This window comes from Cherax quadricarinatus, chromosome 6, assembly GCF_038502225.1.
Source record: "Cherax quadricarinatus isolate ZL_2023a chromosome 6, ASM3850222v1, whole genome shotgun sequence".
In the NCBI taxonomy this organism is placed as follows: domain Eukaryota; kingdom Metazoa; phylum Arthropoda; class Malacostraca; order Decapoda; family Parastacidae; genus Cherax; species Cherax quadricarinatus.
This window is the reverse complement of record NC_091297.1, coordinates 61209706-61222246: the sequence shown is the minus strand read 5'-3', so window position 1 is coordinate 61222246 and position 12541 is coordinate 61209706. Positions and strand designations below refer to the sequence as shown.

Here is a 12541-nt window from a genome sequence, read left to right as displayed (position 1 = left end):
CACCAGCTATCTCTCACCAAGAAAGGGTGACCCAAAACAGAAGAAACCCATTCACCAACATTCATTAAATTGTTGTCATCCCAGAAGCATGCTGACAACTGAGTTAAGATGTCCCTCTGTACTATAACATCCTTAACCTTACCTCCTTAACAGTGCAGATTCTGTACTTCCCAGTTTTTGCAGGCACTGTACTTCCTACAATTTATCTAAAGAGGCAAAATTAAAATGCCCAAAAATATAGTGGTACCAACACTAAAATGCATGAAGCATAGGCACTAAACATTTTAGGAAGGAGGCTAAAGGAAGTGGTGACATCACATTTGATAGTAGTGTGCAGGATGAATATTATGCAAAGAATTTACAGTATCTCTGGCTATTAACCATGGAACCCAAGAAGAATACTGGTGATACTGGATGTGCCAAGAAGACTAAGTGGTAGCATCTGACAGTACTGAAGAAATTGCTAATCTCAGATATTCTTGGAGATAGTGCAGTGTGATGCCTTACTCACTGTTTAGCAACACATGAACCACAGCTATCCATCTCTGCTCAGTAGGGCCACAGCAACCCTGTTCACACATTTCAAAATCAACAAGCACTACCAACTAAAATTTAATGAAAGAAAAATTATTTAAAGTAATGTATTTTTAACTATTGCTTATGCAGTGTATTTACTAAAGTACAGTCCACTACATACAATTATAATGTAAAGTATGAAAAACTAATATTTTTTAATGAATAAAAAATACAAGATGAACTTTCTTGGCGGTCTCATGAACATAACCGTTTTTATGAAAAGCCTCTTCAATCCATTTAACACAATTTCAGGTAAATGCTGGCGTCCAAGAATGTAACCACTTATGTTAACTGAGAAAGCCGTACTATAATATTACTATACAAGACTTTGGTAAGAAAGAAAAAAACACAGAAATAGGAACAATAATAAAAACAATTAGCAAGATTATCTACAACAGTTATCAAAAAATCAAAATGAGATACAGTGGTACCTCGAGTTATGAACTTAATTCGTTCCAGAAGGCTGTTCGAGTGCCGATACCAAATGAATTTGTTCCCATAAGGAATAATATAAATTAGATCAGTCCGTTTTACACCCCAAAAAATACACTTACAAAAGCACTTACAAAAATACACTTACATAACTGTTCGAGTTGGGAGCTGTTCCAAACTCAAGGTACCACTGTACATAAAATATTACAAGGTGTATATATATAAATAAATTCTGCAAAAAAAGCTCTGCAATATATGAAAATTTGATCACAATGGTTACTGCAAAACGAGTGGGAAAATATGAAACAATTATGAAGTGCTCAGCAAAAAGCAACAGAGAGCCATGAAAGAGAGACTTTTAAACCAATATAAGTGGGCCAACTCTCACTTGCCAGATTCAAACAAGCTGAAATTATTACTCTGTACATATGTAAGAGGTAGGAAGAAAATTCATAAAGAACCAAAACTTTTATTAAAGCTTTAAAAAACACTAGAAGGCTAATAACTACCAAACTGGCAAGTTTACTTAGGTACAGGTACACAAAACTAATTATCACACACACAGTAACACGTGTATGGGTTATCCTGCTAGGTAATTTGTAAATTACCTAGCAGAATAACCCAAAAATGCCAGACAAAGTGCCCTTTTTCCATTATGGTCTTTGTGATATCTTATTTGCTAAAACCTAGCTGGTGGAGAAAAGATCCGAGCATTGTACTACATATTACGCTCTAGCATGTGTTTATAGGAGGATGACAAGGTGGTAGCAAATTTCATCCCCAAGAATCCATCAGAAATGGTAGACACTGAAATATCAGAAGAGGAAGTAAAGGCTCTACTAATGGATAATGACAAGGAAAAAACACAAGACAAACACTGATGAACAGTGTATGTTAAAATGCATACAAAAAGTAATCCACCATGAATTTCCTTTAAAATCTTATGATAAAGCTAAATTGATGGAGAAATGGAAAATGACACTGAAAAACATAGTAAAAACGACGTAAAAAGCAAGTGACGTAACGTAGATAACACTAAGTCAGCCAAGTTTTCACTAAGCAAATTCCCATTCACACAGTTTAACTAATCAATTAAGCTACTGTACAATGGCAAAATCACAAATTGTTCAAAAAAAAAAAAAATGGTTAGGTAGACCGGAATTATTCTTCATTTCAAAAATAATTTTGAAGTTAAAAGAAATATTAATTTGGAAACTATAAAACATAAATCGAATTAAAAAAAACAAGGCTAAAGTGCTGCATTACAGTGGAAGACATTCTACTTAGGGAAAATGCAAAAAATAACAAACAAAATATCTCGAGGAAAAAAGTTACCAATGAATGGGCAAGTAAGTTAATTCAGGTATACACAAACAGAGTTACACAGATTATCATACATAACAGCATATGTGTAGAGAACCTAGGATAACCCAAAAAAGTCAGACAATGACTTATTTCCATTGGGGTCTTTTTTCAAGAAATAAAATTACTAAACTCCTACAAGGCTGATACACAGCACTGAATGTAGGTAAATGTTATCTAGAAGAAATGGAAAAAAGCTAAATTAGGCCAAACAAAATGTTGAAAGAGATAGATCTAAGAACCATCACTGACTAAAGATCACAACAGAATCACTTAACTCTGAATAAACTCTGGATAAACTCTTGCTTGACTGGAAAACTATAACAGCCATCAGTAATATGTACATATGTAAAATATTAGATGTTCACAATGCTTGTAAATACCAAACAAGAGTACACAGCAACAGTGCAGTGTACACGTCCCTAAAAATTGCAAATTTTCGAAAAATGCAAAAGACGAGCTAAAAATTGCTCTCAGTACTGAAGTCAAAGAAAAGCTGAAAACAGTAAAAAAGAGCAATAATTTGCTGACAAAGAAAAGTAAAACATGATAATCACGAAACCATAAAGAAATACTAAAGAAAACAGGTTATAAAGCATCATCAAAGTAGTTATACAAGCAACAGTTATGTGAACATTACAATGATGCATGTAAAGTTTATTAAACTCACTGGTCTAATGGACTGGCAGAGGTGCCATGCTGATTAAGCAATATACACCGAGTTTAGTGGAGAAGATAGGGAATTTGTCAAGAATTTTTGGTGGAATTCCAACATTATGAATGAACTACAGTATTCAGACATTTCTTTAATATATGCAAGAGAGGTGTCTAAATTCCTTGATTTTTTTTCTCATACAAGCACAATGATGGTGTGATAAAGTTCTGCTGACAAAATCTACAGTTATGTCTACATTGGCTTTGGGTGAAATTTTTTTTACATTACTGTAGTATACTCAGCAAAGGGTGCAATTATCATAATATAAAATTTATATGAGTAATAATAAATGATAAAATTAATTTTTATGATATAAGCAAGTACAGCATAGCTCAAAATTAATTTGTATTTTTAATTTTAAAAACAATTAAACTGCATTGATTACAGGAGCTAAGTTAACCCTTAAACGGTCCAAACGTATACATACGTTCACGTGCGTAGCACCCCAAACGTATATACAGGTCTCCCTCAACATTCGCGAGTGTTAGGGGATCAAGATCCTCGCGAATGTTGAAAAACCGTGAATGTTTGGTGCCCCAATATATTGCAGGGAAATATATTACAATACTGCTTCCTTAACTTGTTGAACCATGAATAATCATAAAATACATGAAAATGTTGTAAATTGTACTAAATATATACATGTTATGCTTTAATAATGTATGTTATTTAATAACATGTATGTTAATAACATGTATGTTATTAAATACCACAGACTCCACCACTGCCTCCACCACTGCGAGTCCCTCTGACCCCCCACAACTGGCAGCCAGCCCTCCCACCACTGTGTGGTGAGTGTTTTGTTTGTTCATTATTTGTTATTAAACTACAGAATAAATAATGTAAACCCATTCATGACTGCATATTGGAATGGCTATTCGGACAGGTATTAGACGGTGACATCACGTGTTTACTCTTGAACACAGCAAAGAATCGAACATTTCTGCTATTGCTAATAATAACAATAGTAATAATAATAATAATAATAAATACGATATAATTGAAGAAGGAAATTGTACAAAAATACGAGGGAGTGGTTGACACATCGAGGCCTGGTCACAGACCGGGCCGCGGGGGCGTTGACCCCCGAAACTCTCTCCAGGTAAACATCGTCAGTGTGACTTTGTTTATGCTGGAGAGAACATTAGTCTCCATGCTCTTCCAAACATTTCACAATAATTCAGCGGTTGAGGTAGTGGTATTTAATAACATATATGTTATAAATAATAATAGTACATGTTATTATTAATAAAATGTACAGTGGACCCCCGGTTAATGATATTTTTTCACTCCAGAAGTATGTTCAGGTGCCAGTACTGACCAAATTTGTTCCCATAAGGAATATTGTGAAGTAGATTAGTCCATTTCAGACCCCCAAACATACACGTACAAACACACTTACATAATTGGTCGCATTCGGAGGTGATCGTTATGCGGGGGTCCACTGTATTATTATTAACATGTATGTATTTAATAACATACATGTTATAAATAATAATAGTACATATTATTAATAACATGTATTATTATTAACATGTATGTTATTAAATACCATTGCCTCAATCACTGCCTCTACCACTCCAGTCACACTCAATCTACAAGCACCAAACAATGAATTATTGTGAAATGTTTGGAAGAGCAGGGAGACTAATGTTCACTCCAGCATAAACAAAGCCATACTGACAATGTGTCAACCACTCCCTCGTATTTTTGTACACTTTCCTTCTTCAATTATATCATATTTATTATTATTATTATTATTATTACTATTGTTATTATTAGCTGTAGCAGAAATGTTTAATTCTTTGCAGTGTTCAAGAGTAAACACATGATGTCACCGTCTAATACCTTTCCTAATAGCCATTCCAATATGCAGTCATGAATGAATTTACATTATTTATACTGTAGTTTAATAGCAAATAATGAACAAACAAAACACTCTCCACACTGAGTGGTGAGAGGGCTGGCTGCCAGTTGCGGGGGTCGGAGGGAGGGTAGTAGGGACTCGCAGGTGGCGGGAAACTTAAATATGATTTGGCGGCTGGGAATTTGGTGGCTGGGAATTTGGCAGTTGGGAATTCGCGAATGTGTGAAGCCCGTGAAAGTTGAAAACGTGAATGTTGAGGGAGACCTGTATATGTTTTCTTTGTCATTCATTCAACATTGCCACGATAAGCCTGAGTCACCTAGACATGAGAGAATGGGTGTGCGCACTCACTGTGCACCATATTAAAATAATTGGAGATGCCTGGGTACCATATGCTCTTTTTTCCTATTAAAAAAAGACAATTTTTTTTCTCTCAAAAAATTTGGAGTGCTACGCGAGTGAACGTATATATACGTTTGGACCGTTTAAGGGTTAAATAGAGACTAACAAGAGCTACCTAATATTAACAATAATGATGAAAATTATGTAAAGTTAAACCTGATTACCTCCAATTTCCCAGGTATTGTATGATCCTTACAGGTTTAGCACTTCCTCATGAACATAGGCTTTAACTGTGCAGATGAAATTAGGATAAACTGATTTAGTGATTACACTCACTAAGTGGTGGAAAAATCCTACAAAATTAAAAACATAAAAAATCATCTTCGTTCCTCAACTTTAACACACAAAACAGAAAACATGATATACTGATAAACTAAATACAGTATTTCACTTATAATGCAGACAAGGTCTTCTGCATTAAAGTGGCAAAGAAAAATAAATTGTTTAAACATGTACAGCTTTCTCTTACAATAGATAATTATGATTATTGGTATTATTATGTGGAGCACTAAACCCATAGATATCAGACAGTGCCTGGGGAAAGGGAGGGATTAATTAGGTTTTATCTAAGGAAAAAGAAGCTCCAATTACCTGGACTGAACCCTTCAAAAGTTAACAAGGCAGTCTACAATCTAAGGGTATATTGATTAGGAAAAGTATTAACCATGTTACATATCTACGACATTTGTCCAAGGTTAGATTAGTTTATTTGGTTTACAGCCTATCTACTAAAAGAGGATCATTAAGACTACAAGTAACCTGTATGTACATCACCAGTGAAGGATATTTTAATTCCTAACCTGGAATTAGGTACTCTGTAGACGTTCCATAGCCCGGATGGTAGGGCACTCAGCTCTCACAGTGAGGTTAGTGGTTTGCTCCCAGGTACAGCTGGAAACATTTGGGCCTGTTTTCCTAAGACACCTACTATTCCTGTTCACCTACCAGTAAACTAGTACACAAGTGTTAGCCGACTAGTGTGGGTCACATCCTGAAGGACAAAATTAACCTAATTTGCTTGAAATGCTATGCACAACAAGGGAGCTTTCTATACAATGTCACCGATGTCAACTAGGTTTCTATAAGTTGCATCATGTACTTGCAGAAATAAATATTATTATTATTATTAGCATAAAGGCACTCCAGTATAAATAAATATACCACACTGACTTTACTGGCTTAGCCTAGGTTAAAATCTACATAATGTAGGCTGGTTCAGTTGGCAATGCACTCGCCTCACACACAGTGTCCCTGGTTCAATTTCCATCAAGGGTGGAAACTTTGGGTAAGTTTCCTTACACCAGCTGTCCCTGTTCACCTAGCAGTAAGGAGGTACCTGGGTGTTAGTCAACTGGTGTGGGTCGTATCTTGGGGAAGATGATACTGAAGTGGGTCAGTATCTTGGGGAAGATGATACTGAAGTGGGTCAGTATCTTGGGGAAGATGATACTGATGTGGGTCAGTATCTTGGGGAAGATGATACTGATGTGGGTCAGTATCTTGGGGAAGATGATACTGATGTGGGTCAGTATCTTGGGGAAGATGATACTGATGTGGGTCAGTATCTTGGGGAAGATGATACTGATGTGGGTCAGTATCTTGGGGAAGATGATACTGAAGTGGGTCAGTATCTTGGGGAAGATGATACTGATGTGGGTCAGTATCTTGGGGAAGATGATACTGAAGTGGGTCAGTATCTTGGGGAAGATGATACTGATGTGGGTCAGTATCTTGGGGAAGATGATACTGATGTGGGTCAGTATCTTGGGGAAGATGATACTGATGTGGGTCAGTATCTTGGGGAAGATGATACTGATGTGGGTCAGTATCTTGGGGAAGATGATACTGATGTGGGTCAGTATCTTGGGGAAGATGATACTGATGTGGGTCAGTATCTTGGGGATGATGATACTGATGTGGGTCAGTATCTTGGGGATGATGATACTGATGTGGGTCAGTATCTTGGGGAAGATGATACTGATGTGGGTCAGTATCTTGGGGAAGATGATACTGATGTGGGTCAGTATCTTGGGGATGATACTGATGTGGGTCAGTATCTTGGGGATGATGATACTGATGTGGGTCAGTATCTTGGGGAAGATGATACTGATGTGGGTCAGTATCTTGGGGAAGATGATACTGATGTGGGTCAGTATCTTGGGGATGATGATACTGATGTGGGTCAGTATCTTGGGGATGATGATACTGATGTGGGTCAGTATCTTGGGGATGATGATACTGATGTGGGTCAGTATCTTGGAGAAGATGATACTGATGTGGGTCGCATCCTGGGAGACAGTCCTCGATGATGCACTACTTTCTTAGGATATCCCGGGTGGCTAACCTTCCCCGGCTTAAAAATTTGAACAAATCTATTTTACCACATAAGAAAACAAAGCTGAATCATATGCCTGTGTCCTAAAGAGAAACTTACTTTAATATACCTGTCCCAAGTCCTATGTTTGGCATCAATTTTAACTGAGCACAGTTAAAAATAAAGTTTGATTTACTTTTCTTCCTTGGGACAAAAATCCACTAATCTGTTATACTATATTATAGATAACCTCCAAGCTATCCATTACACAGGAAAAATACTGTAGTTATTTGTAATTAATTTTTTATTTAGGTGATTATGACAGGCAAAAATAAGAATTTATGTAATTTTTTATTAAGTAGGCTTTTGCAATGGAAATAGCTATATTTATACATATAGAAAATAAGCTATATTTTAATACAAAAATTAATAACATAACCCAGCATAACCTAAACTACCAGAGAATTAATGGTTAGGATTAAAATAATAAAATATTACAAGGAACCCAATGAAAATATGTCACTTCGTCTTTACTTTTAATGGGGGGTTATCCTAGGTAATTTACACACCTTATTATATATAATTCTAATCATCTAAATTTGCGTTAACTGTATTTGTGTACATTTTACCTAAACTAACTAAGTTAGGTCAGGTGACACTGGGTTGTTTTATGTAAACAAAAGGAGTCTTTTTCCAACAGGCACTAAATATATATGTATAAATCTCCACTACACAATTAATCATTATTAAAACTAAAAATTGACATCACGCATATGACCTGGGACTTGTATACACACAAATTTTTATTTGGGCCTCACACTTGAGATCAAACAAAACATTTGACTCGGAAATAAAATATCACTGTTATTGCAACTCAGAATACACTTCTTCCTTATAATTTTCTTTTTATTATAACTGTCGGATAATAAGTACAGTAAAAATTGCATTAGTACAATATACACAGAAAGAAATAAACATACAATGCAAATTATTATTACATTCATTGTGAACACTAAAACCTCATTCAGCACCTGGAAAAAAGCAAATCAGGATCAATTCAAGAAAGGGGGGGGGGTCAGATCCGATTCCTTGGATCAAGAACCCCTCACAGACATCAAGGTCCCTCCTTCGAGAGATGGTAGGAAAGAGTAGAATACATCTCTGTAGAAAATACAGTACTGATAATGCGAGGATAAGGATACAAAAATAACAATGAATCTGGATAAACAATTCACTTACAAACAGTAAGGGACACAAGTATTGAGAACACCGCTCCACCACTATGTAATCTAGTCATCTCAGCCACAAATATTTTTTCCCAATAATTACGCTCGTAGCTTACCTTAACTCACAGTCTTTATGCTGTCAAGTCTATGGATCACACGACGACTGCCCAGAAACTAAGATGTCCAAAGAACGGCCACAATGTGCTACAGATGAGGAAGAAAACTGAATCACACTCCATACGCACCAGCAGCTGTACCCACCACTGAGCTGCCTGTTACTGGACAAGAAGTGTTCCTGTGAGTGACGAGCTGTAACCTTCACTATCCTGTTTGTGACTCTGCTTGTACCAGGATACTAGATAACCGCTTACACCAGTACATTACATAACTGCTCACACCAGTATACTACATAACTGCTTACACCAGTACACTACATAACTGCTTACACCAGCACACTAGACAACTGCTCACACCAGTACACTACATAACTGCTTACACCAGCACACTAGACAACTGCTCACACCAGTACACTACATAACTGCTTACACCAGCACACTAGACAACTGCTCACACCAGTACACTAGACAATTGTTTATTCCAGTAACTAGATAAATGTTTATACAAGTGCACTAGATAACTGCTTATACCAATAACGAGATAAATGCTTATACCAATAGCCAGATATACTGCTTGTACCAGTAACTACATAACTGCTTATTATAGTATACTAGACAACTGCTTACACCAGTACACTAGACAACTGTTTATACCAGCAACTAGATAACTGCCAATACCAGTGCACTAGATAACTGCTTATACCAATAAACCAGCAAATATTAGAGCCTACAAGACTATTAAATACGCTGGGTCTCATCTTCACTAAGAACGACTGTCTGTATTCCCTGGAATGCAGGCGAGAGATATACATGATAATATATACTTCCGAAAATCACTTCTAATGAAGCAAAAAACTCGGCAGGAGATGCAACATTTCCCCAGTGAAAAGCAGGGGCGCCATGTGTACACTGAGAGACAGCACGGTGTCAGGGGCCCAGGACTGTTCAACTGCCTCCCAGCATAAAAAAGGGGGGATTACCAATAGACCCCTGGCTGTCTTCAAGAAGGCACTGACCAGCCTGGCTGTGGGTTGTACGTCAGTTTGCGTGCGGCCAACATTAACAGCCTGGTTGATCAGACCCTGATCTACCACGAGGCCTGGTCTCAGACCGGGCCGCGGGGGCATTGACCCCCGAAACCCTCTCCAGGCAATAACTAGATGACTGCTTATACCAGTTCACTAGATAACTGCTTATACCAGTACACTAGATAACTGCTTATACCAGTACACTAGATAACTGCTTATACCAGTACACTAGATAACTGCTTACACCAGTACACTGAATAACTACTTATACCAGTACACTAGATAACTGCTTATACCAGTACACTAGATAACTGCTTACACCAGTACACTGAATAACTACTTATACCAGTACACTAGATAACTGCTTATACCAGTACACTAGATAACTGCTTATACCAGTACACTAGATAACTGCTTACACCAGTACACTGAATAACTACTTATACCAGTACACTAGATAACTGCTTACACCAGTACACTGAATAACTGCTTATACCAGTACACTAGATAACTGCTTACACCAGTACACTGAATAACTACTTATACCAGTACACTAGATAACTGCTTATACCAGTACACTGAATAACTACTTATACCAGTACACTAGATAACTACTTATACCAGTACACTAGATAACTGCTTACACCAGTACACTGAATAACTACTTATACCAGTACACTAGATAACTGCTTATACCAGTACACTGAATAACTGCTTATACCAGTACACTAGATAACTGCTTACACCAGTACACTGAATAACTACTTATACCAGTACACTAGATAACTGCTTACACCAGTACACTGAATAACTACTTATACCAGTACACTAGATAACTGCTTATACCAGTACACTGAATAACTGCTTATACCAGTACACTAGATAACTGCTTACACCAGTACACTGAATAACTACTTATACCAGTACACTAGATAACTGCTTACACCAGTACACTGAATAACTGCTTATACCAGTACACTAGATAACTGCTTACACCAGTACACTGAATAACTGCTTATACCAGTACACTAGATAACTGCTTACACCAGTACACTGAATAACTGCTTATACCAGTACACTAGATATATGGAAAATAATGTATTTTCCGGAAAAATACAGTGTATTTTTATGTTTACCTGGAGTTTACCTGGAGAGAGTTCCGGGGGTCAACGCCCCCGCGGCCCGGTCTGAGACCAGGCCTCCTGGTGGATCAGAGCCTGATCAACCAGGCTGTTGCTGCTGGCTGCACGCAAACCAACATACGAGCCACAGCCCGGCTGATCCGGAACTGACTTTAGGTGCTTGTCCAGTGCCAGCTTGAAGACTGCCAGGGGTCTGTTGGTAATCCCCCTTATGTGTGCTGGGAGGCAGTTGAACAGTCTCGGGCCCCTGACACTTATTGTATGGTCTCTTAACGTGCTAGTGACACCCCTGCTTTTCATTGGGGGGATGGTGCATCGTCTGCCAAGTCTTTTGCTTTCGTAGTGGGTGATTTTCGTGTGCAAGTTCGGTACTAGTCCCTCTAGGATTTTCCAGGTGTATATAATCATGTATCTCTCCCTCCTGCGTTCCAGGGAATACAGGTTTAGGAACCTCAAGCGCTCCCAATAATTGAGGTGTTTTATCTCCGTTATGCGCGCCGTGAAAGTTCTCTGTACATTTTCTAGGTCGGCAATTTCACCTGCCTTGAAAGGTGCTGTTAGTGTGCAGCAATATTCCAGCCTAGATAGAACAAGTGACCTGAAGAGTGTCATCATGGGCTTGGCCTCCCTAGTTTTGAAGGTTCTCATTATCCATCCTGTCATTTTTCTAGCAGATGCGATTGATACAGTGTTATGGTCCTTGAAGGTGAGATCCTCCGACATGATCACTCCCAGGTCTTTGACGTTGGTGTTTCGCTCTATTTTGTGGCCAGAATTTGTTTTGTACTCTGATGAAGATTTAATTTCCTCATGTTTACCATATCTGAGTAATTGAAATTTCTCATCGTTGAACTTCATATTGTTTTCTGCAGCCCACTGAAAGATTTGGTTGATGTCTGCCTGGAGCTTTGCAGTGTCTGCAATGGAAGACACTGTCATGCAGATTCGGGTGTCATCTGCAAAGGAAGACACGGTGCTGTGGCTGACATCCTTGTCTATGTCGGATATAAGGATGAGGAACAAGATGGGAGCGAGTACTGTGCCTTGTGGAACAGAGCTTTTCACCGTAGCTGCCTCGGACTTTACTCTGTTGACGACTACTCTCTGTGTTCTGTTAGTGAGGAAATTATAGATCCATCGACCGACTTTTCCTGTTATTCCTTTAGCACGCATTTTGTGCGCTATTACGCCATGGTCACACTTGTCGAAGGCTTTTGCAAAGTCTGTATATATTACATCTGCATTCTTTTTGTCTTCTAGTGCATTTAGGACCTTGTCGTAGTGGTCCAATAGTTGAGACAGACAGGAGCGACCTGTTCTAAACCCATGTTGCCCTGGGTTGTGTAACTGATGGGTTTCTA

General features: G+C 37.9%; 1 protein-coding gene across 1 annotated transcript in view; it reads right to left on the bottom strand.

Moving 5' to 3' along the window:
• LOC138851087 (chimeric ERCC6-PGBD3 protein-like) overlaps nt 1–9390 on the bottom strand; it is a 57287-nt gene extending 47897 nt beyond the window's left edge. The window contains exon 1 of the mRNA XM_070079524.1: nt 9011–9390. The gene's annotated coding sequence lies outside the window, so the exon portion shown is untranslated. The remainder of the gene's footprint in view (nt 1–9010) is intronic.
• Between the last annotated feature and the right edge of the window lie 3151 nt (nt 9391–12541).